The sequence below is a fragment of the Phacochoerus africanus genome, chromosome 1 (assembly GCF_016906955.1).
Source record: "Phacochoerus africanus isolate WHEZ1 chromosome 1, ROS_Pafr_v1, whole genome shotgun sequence".
Taxonomy (NCBI): domain Eukaryota; kingdom Metazoa; phylum Chordata; class Mammalia; order Artiodactyla; family Suidae; genus Phacochoerus; species Phacochoerus africanus.
This window is the reverse complement of record NC_062544.1, coordinates 44,484,384-44,499,502: the sequence shown is the minus strand read 5'-3', so window position 1 is coordinate 44,499,502 and position 15,119 is coordinate 44,484,384. Positions and strand designations below refer to the sequence as shown.

General features: G+C 40.0%; 1 long non-coding RNA gene across 1 annotated transcript in view; it reads right to left on the bottom strand.

The window, feature by feature from the left end:
• Positions 1-13,514: 13,514 nt before the first annotated feature.
• The window catches only part of LOC125114701 (uncharacterized), a 185,490-nt gene continuing 183,885 nt past the window's right edge, over positions 13,515-15,119 (bottom strand). Inside the window, exon 8 of the long non-coding RNA XR_007131899.1 lies at positions 13,515-14,053. This is a non-coding gene — a long non-coding RNA (uncharacterized LOC125114701). The remainder of the gene's footprint in view (positions 14,054-15,119) is intronic.

The following is a 15,119-nucleotide window of genomic DNA, read 5'->3' as shown; positions in this document are numbered from 1 at the left end:
AGGTGGGAGAGATGGTGTATACCTCTTCAGCTCCCATTTATGCTGCCAAATTTGTCTCTACAATGGTGGCTCCAATATATGCCTCACCTGCATACATAAGTGTATCTGTTTCCTCACATCCTTGCTAACTGTTTTGTTTGTAATTTCCTCATTACTTGTAAACTGGAATATCTTTTCACATGTTTATAAATAATGCACATTGGCTCCTCTGTGAGCTGTTAATATCCTTTTCCATTGGATTGGTTATCTTTTCTTATTAAACTGTAGAATTTCTCTTTATATAGGGTGCAAGCATCTTCCTCAGACTATTTTTCTGTTCTTTCTTTGTTAGTACTATCTTTTTTCCCACAGAAGTTTTTCGGTTTAATAGAGTTCAAGTTTATCCATCTTTTCCTATGGTTAGGTTTTTAAGTTTGCCTTTTTCACACTTAAATCCTAATATATCTAGAATTTATTTTATATACAGGGTGAAGTAGGGATCTATCTTTTCCATCCTGTTCACTTTTTTTAGTGTCTTTGTATTTTTTCTTTCTTTTATGTCCTTAATCATAAAATTATTCATGTTGAGTTATTAATCAAATTATTGTTATTTGAAGTTCTTAGGTCCTCATCCTGTTGTTTGTTCTGTGCCTAATTCTGTCTCTTGGGGGATAGTTTCCTTGACAGTTTTTAATCCTAGATTGTGAGCTCATCTTCAGCAGAACTTTATGTGTGGCTCTGTGTAGACTGGCTTTGCTTTTACTTCTGTCAGGTACCCCTGGTGTACCACAGGCCCAGGCCCAAGCTTTAACATAATTTCTCCTCCAGTTTCTAAGCCAATATAGATATAAAAATAGTCAACCTCAAACTCATGAAGTAGGGGCTTGTGAGTACAAACTATCAGGGAAACTTGTTTCTCCATGGAACTCTGGCAGAGACAGACAAGCTTCCCTATGTTGGTTCGTGGGATTTTTTTTCTGATTCATTCCTTCACTGAGGTATAGCCCTTTGGAGTTCAGACTATTCACAATGGAGACTATACTTACAGGGAAAAGACAATCTCTTGGTAAAGTAGTGGGCAGGTAATTAAAGTTACTGAAGGGCAACCTTGATTTATGTGCAATGAGAAGATTTTCTGTCTCATAAATTAAGACCTAATAATTGTATTGACAACAGCTACATCCCATGACTTGCTATTAAATTCAGAGAATGCTGGTTTGCTAGTTTAAAAAAGACACCAACATCTTACTTCCTTGCTTTAAGATTATGTATTTTATGGTAGAAGGGAGATGTCTGCACTTCTTTTGCCATCCTCGAGCCACTCCCCATCCTCCAGGAAACTTCTGCCCCACCTGCCTTGCCAGGATGAAAATGCTACAGAAGACACTCAGCAAGAGGCTACCTAGGAGAAACCTGTGTGAGAACATGTGCCCTTGTTTGGGTATGAGAGTGTGTACACAAGCAGAGATAACCTTCCAATAATCTCTTCTGGAGGCACACTCCCCATTCTTTTAGGAGCATATTAATCACTTTTATGCTCTCCTGACTCCTAATCACAGGCATTTCCAGTATTGTCAAAACAGTGCCTGCCAACATCTGTTTTTGACTGTTGGCTGGGGTTCCAGGGAATGTTTGTGAAAGAGGGAGAGAACAAGAGATTGACAGTCCTGTGTTGACACTGTGTGGCTGTTTGGAAATGAGAATGATCCAGGTCTAATGTTGTAATTCCTCCTTTTATGGGCAAAAAGCAATGTCTCAGCATGAATGATTTTAACTAAACACTCTGGGACACACCCCAGACAGTGCACACTCCCTGAGCACTCACCATGCTTTTTGTTGTTGCTGTTGTAGGACAAAAGGCAGAAGACCATTTTTTGCTTCCCACTCCCAAATCTACTACTCCTAATGAAATAAAACATCAGATTTAGAAAAAGTTCTTGACTTGTGTACATTCTTCTTTTCCTTTTTTCTCCTTCTTTTCAAGCTACAATCCTAATTACCACTCATCATACTAATAAATTTTTCATTGCATAAGTTATATATTTGCATTGATAAAAATTAAAACATACTGATAAGTCAAAATCTTTCTCTTAATTCTACATTACTCCCATATTGTGTATCCTTATTATTCATCCACTAGGTATCCTTTTAGACTTTTTCTGAGCATACACATTCCTATATATAGTCACATATAAGAAAGCATACAGGGAGTTTCTTTTGTGGCTCAGCAGTAACAAACCTGACTAATATCCACAAAGATGTGGGTTCAATCCCCGGCCTCATTCTGTGGGTTAAGGATCCAGCATTGCAATGAGCTATGGTGTGGGTTGCAGATGCGGCTTGGATCCAGCATCGCTGTGGCTGTGGTGTAGGCTAGTGGCTACAGCTGGATTCAACCCATAGCCTGAGAACTTCCACATGTGGAGGCGTGGCCATAAAAGGAAAAAAAGAAAAAAAAAAGCATACATTTTGTTTTGTGGGAGTTTTTGTTTAGTGCATAAATTGTGCCATACTCTGTACTACCACTAGATTTTCTCACTTAAGTATTCTTAAGTATATTGGAGTAAAAAAAAATTTTAATTATAAAAAAGAATATATGTCGGATAAATTTTTCATAGCAGTACCTATTTACTGATCTCATTCTTTTTTTTTTTTTTTTGTCTTTTTGCCATTTCTTGGGCCGCTCCCGTGGCATATGGAGGTTCCCAGGCTAGGGGTCGAATCGGAGGTACAGCCGCCAGCCTACGCCAGAGCCACAGCAACACGGGATCCAAGCCACATCTGCAACCTGCACCACAGCTCATGGCAATGCCGGATCCTTAACCCACTGAGCAAGGCCAGGGATCAAACCTGAAACCTCATGGTTCCTAGTCAGATTTGTTAACCACTGAGTCACAACGGGAACTTCATGATCTCATTCTTTTTAATTGAAGCATAATCTTCCATAGAATGGATTATAGTAGTTTATCTGATTATTTTCAAAGGATGGAAATTTAGAATTTTTTTTAAAATTTCACTATTACAAATAATGCTATGACAAATTCCCTTGCACATACCTTTTTGGGCATACATGCCAGTTTTTCGTCTAACACAGGTACTGAGAAAAGAAATTTCTGGTCTTAAGGGTAATATTTTATTTTTTAAAGCAACAATAAAAACTATCTAAATGTCTTTCTAAATAGAAAATAAATTCCTATGATAAAAATAATCTCAAAGTAGGGATAGAACAGAGTCATAAACCCAAAAGCAACTGGATTTTAATTCAACCATATCAATAATCACACTAGATGTGAATGGTCTACACACACCAATTAAAAAACAGAAATTGTCTATTGGATTAAAAGAAAAAAAGTAAGATTCAACTATAAGCTACCTACAAGAAACCTGTTTTAAATCTAAAGACATAGATATATTAAAACTAAGAGAAAAAAAAACACTTATCAAACACTAATAAAAAGAAAGCCAAAGTGCCTATATTAATATCAGATAAAGTAAATTTAAGAACAAGGAATTATTACCAGGGATGAATGGCCATTACATTAGGAGAAAGAGGTTGGTTCACAAAGAAGACATAGTAATCCTAAATGTGTATGCATCCAATAGAAAGCTTCAAAATACAGGAAGCGAAAACTGACAAAACTGAAAAGAGAAATAGACAAATCCACATAATTAGTCTTTAGTACTTTTCTTTCAAAATCAATAGAACAGAAAGAAAATGAGTAAGGATGTGGATGAGCTAAACAACACTATCAACCAACTTGATGCAACTGACATTTATAGAACACTCCACCTATAGCAGCAGTACCTAAAAAATGTTAAAACACTGAAATTACCCAAGGTATGGTCTCAGGCCATTATAGGATTAAAGAAGAAATCAATAACAGAAAAATATATTTAAAATCCACAAATATTTGGAAATTAAATAACATGTTTTAAAACACGAGTCAAAAAAGAAGTCACAGGGAAACTGGAAATTATCTTGAATTGAATGAAACTCAAAACACGATAGTTCAAAACTTGTAGAATGTAGTTAAAGCCATACTTAGAGGAAACTGTAGTGTTAAATGCTTATGACAGAAAGATTATTAGGAAACTCACAGAATTGAAAGGAAGACTAGAGAAACACAAAAGGTAAGAAGAGGGAGGAGACAACAGACCCACAGCCAATATCACACCTCCCACTCATCTTGTGAGAGCATCACTGCATGAGCTGTAGGCCACTAACAACCACAGGCTATCTGAAAGTCTCTATTGGCTGTGGAAATTGGCCCTTACACCCCAGTGGTTGCCACTTGTAACCAGAATAGTCTCCTTTGTTTCTACTTTTTATCATCACCAATAATTTTTTCATTGTCCAGAGCTCGTAGGTCTGACTGACAGAGCCCAGATCATACGCCTCTATCCTAGCTGCAAAAGCAACTGGGAGAGTAAATGGCTTAAGTCTGTGTTTCCCATAAAAATTTCAAACCACAAACTATTAGGATGTTAAGTGAGACTCTTCCTGACACCATACAGCTTGTCAAAAAGATCCAGATCTGAGAATCCTGTACCCTGTATTTTCAAGAGGATTTCTAGACATGTCTCTCAGGATTTTTCAAGGGGCTGAATGAAGCACTAGATCTTCTACCCCAACCATCACCATAGCTCCACTCTTCCTGGTCTACACAGCACAGTTGGAGAGGAAAGAGAATAAGAGGTCAGAGTTATCAGGAGTGCAGTGTTCATGTTGTAAGGCTATTTATGGACACCATCTGACAACTCCATACCCTTCACCCATCCTTATTCAGGAAGGGTTCTACCAGATCTTCTCTCCAACTAACAAACAAGGGAAGTAGACACTCAGAGAGTCATTGGTAATAGAATTTGAGGCTATCTGCAAGAGTGACTAATGTCTCACTCCCTGCCTGCCTGCCTTATATGGGTGAAGAATTGGTTATAAGATTTGAAAATTCTAAAGTAAACTAGATTTAATTTTTAATTATAACTATTAGAGCTGCTCAAGGTTTCATTAAATAATGGTAAAAGAGAATTTGATAGAGTATGGTTGAAAGTATGTATATTGGTAACAATGCTCAGCTGCAGTCAAGAGAATCCACTTTAGCTAGCTTTATCAGGAAGGGATTTATTTAGGGATATAGGCAATTCATAGAACCAGTGATAAGACTGATAAAACAGACACCAAGATGAGCTCCAAGAAACTGACTTCAGGAGTTTTATTGTCATAATAAAAAAATAAAAACAAAAACAAAAGTCAGAAAGCTACTTTTGGCTCCAAGAGACCACTTCTGCTGACAGGGTAGGCTCCATGTACTTTTTAAATAAAAGTCAGTTCTGAGTCAAACTCTTTTGTAGATATATCTTACTTATGGAAACTAAATTATATATCCTCATACTTGGGGGAGGAGAAATGGCAATTAGGGTTGTTGTTGTAATTCATTCTACATTAGAAAACTGGGATTTAAATTGTGGAAATGTATTAAAATCTGGAAAAGGTATGATTTGGGACAACAAAAATGACACTATTTTCTATAACTGTCATTAGAAAAAGTGAATTATTTTATTTTTTGGCCACACTGACAGCATGCAGAAATTCATGGCCAGGGATCAAACATGTACCATAGCTGTAACCAGAGCCATAACAGTGACAACACTGGTTCCTTAACCCACTGAGCCACAATGAGACTTCAAAAATAAATTATTTTACATTAAGTCACATTGAGCTGTGACTGTAAAAAACTCATTGAAGGAATAAATAAAATTACATTGATCTACAATCTTGATTTTCTCACCTAAAATATATCTACATCAATTAACATAGATCTTGTTTTGTTAATGGCTCTATAATATCCCATTGTATTGATGAATCCTGATCTATTCACTTGTCAAATGATAGAAACTCAAGGTCCTCCCTATATTTTACTATTATACAAAAAATGCTGCAATGCAGATCCTGGCATATATGTAACAATTCTCCATGATCTGTCCCTTCCAAATGATAGGCTGAGATCTCTTTGGTTTGTTGTTCCTTTTTCCTGAGTTAAATAGAATGTTCTCTTTAACCCCCCTCAAGTAAAGGTACTACATATTTGAAAATAAATTACTGAATAAAAATAAAAGGAATGCAAGCAGACTCATGGCAGAGGTAGCTCTCATGCCAGCTATCTTTTTGACCTCAGACAAATCACAAACTCTTTGGGGGCTTAATTTCATTAACTGTAAAGTTTGAAGAAGGTAATCCTTGAGGCCCAGCCATTAAACTCTGTGGTCCTGAGTAGTATTCTTGAGACTCCTGATACAGCTTTAAGCTGTGAAGGCATCAATAACTATTTCTCCCACTTCTGAAAGTCTCAAGACGGACCACGAATTTGAGTTGTTTTTTTGTTTGTTTGTTTTGTATCTCCATCTCCTCTCATCTTTCCAGTACCAAAAGCAGCATTCCAAACAGAGTAGATGCTTAGTAGACTAATCACTGAATGATGGGAAAACACCCAATGAGAAAAAAAATCTAAACTTATCCTATCCATCCATCATCCCCAATAATCACCCTCATGTCCTGCTAACATTTAGGTTCTAGAATGTTTATTCCCAAGAAACTCTATACATCCTATGGTTAAGCAATTGAAGCATTCCTTCCTGATTCCATTCTCTCTGAAAAAGTTATTTAATTTTTATTAATTGCCAGGATTATTTTGTGTTATAAAATATGGTTTATGGGAAGAAGTAGTTTGCTCCTTAATTTTTTTTGTTCAAAGGATTGAAGCTTTAGTCCCTTTGAAAGCTTTGGAACCCTGAAAGACCCAAACCATCCTTCCTTTATGGAAATCTGGCAAAACCTACTTTAAAAAGTTTGTCTTTTATGTATATGAAAGTAGTTTGCAAGTGCCACACTTTTACTGGGCTCTGTCACTGTGGTCAAAATACAGAGCCCTTAGCCTTGACTGAAGAATAGGTTATAATGAGGTGAATAACCCTGCAGCATAGGGAAAATAGCATAGGTTTTGTGAGGTGGCCCAGGGCATAAAGCACATTCTATCTCACTAGCTGTGTGGCCTGAGGGTAGTCATCTTACCTCTTGAGTCTCAAGTTAGTACAACTTTCTTTGCAGGGCTGTTAGGAAATTTTAAAATTGTATGTAAGATGTCTGCCATATGATAATTCCTAAGGATGGTAGTTGTTAATTTATATTACCCATGCAGAATAAATACCGATGAATACAAAAGACATTCTAGAATAATTGGTATCCACATAGGGGACTGAACACAAAGACACAGTGAAGAAGGCAAGCATAGCCTGCATTAGGTCTAAGGAACTACTCTCTGGCTTCCACAAAGCTGGCTGAATGGAATCCCCTGAGGTCAGCTCACCAGACACAATCTCCATGGGATTTTATCAAAGCCAGTGATGCTTTACTGTAATCCATTAAAAATTATTCATTGTCTCCTGGAATGATCTCTATCCCGGAAATATTATCTGCCTATTCATGCAGAGTTACATGCAATATGCCAGATCATCCTGGAATGTCTCCTTGTATTTTATTTCATATCAACCACCAATTCTGCATCCCTTCCTCTCCATCCCAACTCTGCCTTGGCTTGGCTGTCACCTCCTATTTCCTGGACTCTTGCACTGGCCTTATCTCTAGTCTCACTCCCCTACAAGCCGTCTTCAATCTTGTTGCCAGAATGATCACTCTACTACCTCCCCATCTAAAGGATAAATTATATTCATCTGTAGCACATATGAAACCCTCCATCATCTTTCCTGTCCACATTCTGCCTAAATTCCTATTACTTTTTGCCATCTTCCCAACTCACCCTCCCAGTCAAACTGTACTCTTCCAAGAATACCGATCTATTTATGTGTCCCAGAACATCCCGTGTTCTGTACTTCACATGCAGTTAGTGCCTTCTGACAGGAATGCCCTCTGCTAACTTGTTCACCCGAGAAACACCTTTTCAGCTTTCTTGAATCCTTCCCTGACTCCTTCACTCAGCTTAGGGCTTTTCTCCACGTTCAACCCAACCTCCAGACAAAACTCATTCATGCAATTGCCCTATTGCAGTGCAATGTTTCACCTGCTTATTGGTCTCTCATGGTTGAATCATAAGGCCCCTGAAAGGCTCCTTGATAGTAAGAACATGTATTTTCATATTTATATCCCCAGGCCCTAGTACAACACTTTGCACAGAGTAGGTACTCAATACATGATGGTAACTATCCACATCAGTCAGGAATGAGCTTGGCTACAAGTGATGGAATAACTGGCTAGTAGTAGTTATTGAAAAAAATAGGGAGTTATTTTCCAAAGATAACAAGACTTCTGGAGAAGATGGTTACTGGTGATGGCTTAGCTGTTCTCTGATGCCATTGGAAGTCTTGGCTCTTTCTATCTTTCCCTTTTCAATTTATTTTCAACACAACAGCCAGAATGATCTTGCTAAAATGTAAGTTAGACCACATCACACCTACACTTACAGCATGAACATTACATGAACATTCAAGGTACCGTACAGGGTGAATGCCTGCTTTTCCTTCCTCTGTAGTACTTATTCCTGCGTGACATACTATATCTTTTACTATTATATATTATACAATGTCTTTCTCTCCTACCATCATTAAAGTGTCAAGGAAGCAAGAGCTTTTGTGTGTTTTGCTCATTTTTATATCTCTAGCAACTATAAAAGTGCCTTATACATGGTAGACTGTATTAGTCAAATAAATGAATGAATGGATCTTTCTGCTCCACCTCTCTTAGTCTTGGTTTTGTCTTCATGTCTGCTGCCTCATGGTTTTATAATCAGACATCACATATGTGTCCAAGGCGTAAAGAAGGGGATGTGAAGAGTGGTGCCAAACACATAGGTCCCGTTTCATTGGGAAAGCCAAAATAAATAAATAAATAAATAAAAATTCCACAAGTTCCAAGCTTACTTGAGCTTACATCTTATTGGCTCAGGTTATAACACAAGCTTATGCTAGCAGTGAGACCATCTAGGAAAGCAAGTAAGTAGCTTAGCATATTGCTATCCTGAACAAAGTTGGTAATAAGAGGGGGATCTGGATATAGGATGAATAACTTAACAGGTCTGCTGTGAAAATGCTGAAGGAAAAAGCCACACCTTGGGAATGAAGTGGGAACTACACTACCCTCTCTGGGAGTTGTCTCTCTGCATATCTTTCCTTCTTCCCCCAGATGGGATGACCCTGGCCACTAGAGTAACATGAAAGGGGCAGGCAGCCTGTGGTCTGAGCCTTGGGGAATATAACAGAGACATGTGTGTCTGCTTCCTTGAAGCCTACTGGAAGGCTAGTATGTAATGGTGTTCAAATGATTGCATCTCTGAGGCTCGCAGGCATGCTCAGCCTTGTTCAGGCAAAGAACTCCTTCAGAATCTCTGAACTGGGTCACCATAGATTGGCACTGCTAAGACTTTGGGTCTCCAGACTGCACACTGATAAAGAAACTTTGTTGACTGTTAAGTTACCTGCAGATGGGAACAATCAGACAGAAATACTGATGCAGCATCCTCCAGGCTCTGTGTGTGCTTTCTCCAGAACCTCTCTCTGCCTAATGGGTCTGTATTGCTCCACATCCTCCAGGATGGAACTGATGCTCACGTGAACTCAAGGGATGGTATCTCGGGTTATGGTTCTTGTGACACGTGTAAGAGAAGGCATTCCAAGGAGAAAGACAAGTCTAAAGAAGGTGCTGGGCCTTGGATGTTAAGACCTGAGGAAAGGTGCCATGGTGACATTCCCTGCAGTTATTCCAGCTCTCACCTTGATTCCATTATGATTCCCGTCACTCTGCTCCTCACTAGGTGAGGGGCTCCATGAGGGTGGTGGTTGTACACCCATCAACTTTTCATACACCGAGCACTTAGCACACTGCCTAGTAGGTGCTCAATAAATGGACAATGAATGAATGAAAAGGTCTCTGAAAAACAGAATGTGACCAGAATATGGGTGAGGCCAGAGGGAATCCTTGCACCCTGTGGGTATGTCTCCATAGCCTTTGCATTAAAAACTAACTATTTTAACCAGTTTCAAAAGTTAAATACTTAAATAGATCATCTTTTCTACTTTTGTTGCCCCTGAACAGAAAAAGGAAAAAAATGCAAGCTTGTCTATGGGATTTAAAATGTTATCAGATACTTTTTAATATCAAGATAGACCACTTGTGGCTAAAGAAAATTCCATGATTCTGTGATTCATTTTCAGCTTTTTAATGTGAGAATATTTACCACCAAATGGATAACTTTTATCCAAGTAAGTTTGTTAGTGTAGTCCCCAGACAGGTCTAATTGAACATGACGACTTTTTAAAACAAATGCAATATTTTCAGTAGCTAATATTCCTTGCATTTAATTAAGATATCTGTCATCTCACATGTGGCATCCAGAGGCTCAAAAGTCCCAAAAAGAAGGAAGGCATTTTCCCTGAATCATGCCCTGGAGTGTTTCCAGTGCTTATAATGGAAAGGCGATCCTCTCTTATCTCCAACACCAGCCAGTAGAATTCTGTCCAGACTGTTCCCACACACTCCCACCCAGATGAATTGTATTTAAAGAGAATAGGTCCTTAACCTGAACACCATCTGATTTAGAACCCCAGCTTTTCCTGGCCTAAGAATTCATAAAGAGAAAAAGAAAAAAGAGCTATAATTATACTCCCTCCCTCAGCCCCCAGTGGAGAGCATCATTAAGCTTGGGAAGTTGGTCAAGGTGATGGAAGAAGAGAGCTGCTTCTCAAAAGCTGCCATGTTAGATACCCATGCGGCCACTGTTTCTGCCATTGTTCCTTTCTGCTGTGAGGAAAAGGTGCACACGAAGTCGCTGGCTACACAGGACTGTCCTATGTGATGTGATGCCATGATTCGACCGCCTCTTACAGTACAGCTTTTCATTCCAGGACTGTCATTGTGCTGCTGTTTTGGATGCAGCTTGGCAAGAGCACAGAAAGTCCATACAGCCACCCACAACTTGATCTACTAGTCGTGAACGGAAACTTTTGAACACGTTCCACCAGCTGCACAATGGTACCATTTATTACTTTATTCTCAGGGGAAAAAACGTTTGCTGTGTGAATAATACCAGGGACTTATGTAAGCCTCTTCATTTTCAGGGAGCTTTATGGATGTCAGCAAATTCACACAACACCCTGGAAAGGTAGCAGGCATTGTCATGAGATAGAGAACTCAGATTTTCCCAAGGCTGAATGGAAAATAAATGGCATGGACTTGTTTCCAGAGAGATCCATATGCTTCTGCTAGAGAGCACAATCAGTTTCCTACCTACGGAAAGACTCCACAGGTTCTATTCTGGACTTAACACTTGAGGATAACTACCCTGACTTTGGATACATCTACGAATGTTGCCTTACCTTGGGCTTTGTCCAAATGGATGAAAAGGACAAGACAAGGTGGTGCCACTCACATAGGATAGTGGTGAAGGCTCTGGCATCTCTCACTTGTCTTGCTATTTAGGAATTGTCTGATCTAGATTCACAGGATCATGGGGAGAGGAGCTGAGTATTCATAAAGCCCCATGAGAAAAAGCCAAACAATTCTTCCTACAATATAGGACAGATTTGTTGACTTCAATGGCTAGTTAGGAGATTGAGAAAAAGTTTTCGCTATTGACTATAGGAACATGTGAATACTTTCTGCAGTGAGTTGATCTGTGGCCTCCAAAAAGATATATCCAAATCTTAACCCTCAGGACCTGCGACTGTGACCTTATTTGGCAAACGGGTCTTTGTAGGCATAAATAAAGGATCTCAAGATGAGATCATCCTGGATTTAGGGTAGGCTTGAATCCAATGACAGGTGTCCTTAAAAGAGAAAGGCAGAGGGAGGTTGGAGATGCAGACACAGAAAGAGGAAAGCCATGTGAAGATGGAGGCAGAGACAAGGGTTATTCAGCTACCAGCCAAGGGAACTCTGAGGATTCCTGGCAGCCGCCAGTAGCTAAGACAAAGGCATAAATGGATTCTCCCTCAGACCCTCCAGGAGGAGCCAACTCTGAAAACCTTCAGTGTCCTGGCCTCCAAAACTGTGGGAGAAAAATATTATGTCGCTTTGTGCCACCAGGTTTATGGCACTTGGTTATGGTAGCCTGAGGACACCAATACACCCTCTTCAGCTCTTTCTTCCACTCTTGAGAAGTACACGACTTTTAATTTAACTTAGCTAGATACATACCATGCCAAACTGTTGTGTGTATGTGTTAGTGGGTATTATAACTCTAAAATGGTTGATACTTTCTCTTTTGGATAAACAACAATAGTGAATGAAAAACTGCATCACTGTGACCTGTCCCACTCCAGAAAACCGTGACGGCAGGAAAAGTCAAGAACCATTGAATTCATATTCCGATCACAAAGTAATCATTGTCAAACCTCTTCTCCAGACCACTGCACAAAGGAGCACGCAGTGGGGCACCACGAACCCTTGACAAATCATATGCTTATAATTATTATTAACTTAGTACAAGTTTATCGCATATAATTTAACTATTATAAAAATCATTAATGTGCTAAACAACAAACTCCAATATGCATATGGTACATATTGCTCTGATTTTTTTCTCTGAACATATCATCTCTCTCTCTTTCTCTCCTGGTCTCCCTCTCCCTCAGTCACCCTCTCTCCCTCAGCCTTTTAAACACTAGAATGGATAGTGGTCTGCAGGACAACCTAGCAACCCCTAGTTTTTTAACTTTTTTCAGTTTGATGCAAGCAATGTCTAATGAGTGTTCCCAGATGTAAGTCCTGTTTCTTGCAAGCCTTGGGTAAGGCATAAATCTCTCTCTAAATACATCTGAGGTGAAGCATACTGGGTTAAAGCACAGATTAGTAAACTTCTTCTGTCAAGGGCCATAGAGTAAATATTTCAGGTTTGCAGGCGCTGAGGTCTCTATTATTACCACTCGACTCTGCAGGTCTAGCATGAAAGCAGTTACAAACAGTATACACATGAATAAGCAAGGCTGTCTACTGCTATTCTATTGCTGCATAACAAGTGACCACAAATTTAGTGGCTTAAAACAGCATTCACTTATGATTTCTAGTTCTATAGGTTAGAAGTCTGGGTGGGCTTAGCTGAGTTTAGGGTCTCAGAAGGCTGACATGAAAGTGTTGACTGGATGGATTTTCATCCACAGGCTCTGGGAAAAAAATTCACTTCCAAGATCATCCAGGGTGTTGGAAGAATTCAGTTCTGTGTGGTTATGAGACTGAAGTCGCAGTTTCCCTGCTGCATGTTGGCTGGGGCTGTGCTCAGCTCTTAAAGCTCCCTCTCAGGCCCACCCTTCTGTTGTGCAGTGTGTTACCCTGGTACTGCTTGCCAACCCTCTCTAGCATGAAGGCAAGGTTATAATCTTTCAGCTCTTCCACCGGTTGTCCTCCTTTGTCCCACCTATAGCTGTGTGACATGGGGATTTTGAGGCATTTTGCACTCACTGGGCTTTCTCTTCTTTTCCCTGTTAAACTTGCTCATTAGATCTGCTTGTTATGATTCTGATACTGTCCCCTGTGTCACCACTCTTATTCACCTCACTTTTTCTTCTCCCTAAAGTGTATGGGACTAGCGCAGCTGGGGAGGTTCAGAAGGCCCTGTAGAAGTGATACCATGAAGTCACCTACAGAAAGCTAAGTTTCAGGAATTAACTCTGCTGTCTGCTTGCGCAGGTAGAGCCTCTGGCCCCACGCCCTGCCCAGGGCACTGTCAGTGAAGATGAGGAAGCAGCCTCTGTCCCTCTTCCTCCCCACATGCTTCACAACTGTTTTTTGAGGGAAGCTACTGAGACCTCCTGGCTGCCAGGTCTGCAGGTCCTGGGAACTGCATTGTGAGGCCCCTGGCTGGACTCACTGCCCTCTATCCTCTTTCTCTTTCCATTTCCCTAGGGTGACCCTGTTCACACAATGTAGGCACACCCTACGTTGCTGAAGCCATGGCTGTCTTCATGTATAACACCTACCTTTCTCTTCTTGATCCTGGACGCAGGCTTGAATATGTGGCTCCTCCCTTGGCAAGGGCACTCCTATCTCAGTTCAGTGACCTAAAGTTTGATCCTATAGGAGAGATACAGGTTTTTCCTGTCATTATCTTTCCCCAGAATTGTTTTCAACCTTAAAAAGATTTCTTTTCCTATTTTATAAACAAAAATGTTGCACCCAACCACCCAACAAGATCTGGACATAACCCACCCAGGAAGGTAAGATCCCATCCCCAGCAGGTACCCCCTTGAAGACTCATGATGCAGACGCCCTCCAGTAAAGAGTGCTTGTCAAACTTTGCTTTCTTTCCTTCTTTTATGAGAATAGTCACTTTTTTATTGGTTCCCCAATTATGAAATTCTGTTCTAATATAAAATACACTTTTCAAAGTATATATCACATTTCCTCCTAGAAATTCTGACACACATCTCTAGGAACTTTCTTTCCCCTTGCTGGAAAACCAATGCTATAAAATGTAAGGGGAACAAAAAGGAAAGGGTGGAGGCCACACAAAAAACAACCCTGTGGGACCCAGAGAGAAACAGAGAAGAGCTGCCTTTTCCGATGCCTTCCAGGCTGAACAATGTTCTCTGAAATGGGTATGTGCTCCGTCTCAACGTGTACACAATGCCTGCTATGTTTAAAATAGCATCGCTCTGAGTATCACACTATATATTTCCCAAATGAAAAAGTTTTCACTTCAACTCCAGAAAAGTTCTGCTTTACAAATTTCTTGTTTCTCATGCAATAAGCTTAATATGACTCTTTTCTGCACCAGTGGGTCAATTTTGTCATTTGCCATTGGTGGATCCTTCAGAAGCAAAATGAAGACCTCCAATCTGTAGAGCCAGTTTGCAGGCAGATGTATGAACTCAGACACCCCCATCCAGGAGCAGGGAAGAGCTGTGTGTGTGCATTGTGGGTGTGGGAGTGAGGCTGGTGGAATTCTGCTGGAGAAACAGAAATCACAGCTTGTAGAGCTCTCCTTTGAACTTGATCATTTGAAAACTTTGTCTCTCCCTGAGCAGTAATGAGGGCTGATGAGATGTATCATAACACCAGGGTGTGAACAGACATGAGATTCCCATCACTCCTGCTAAGCAGAAGCAAGGAAAACACATCAACATGACCACCCAACAGA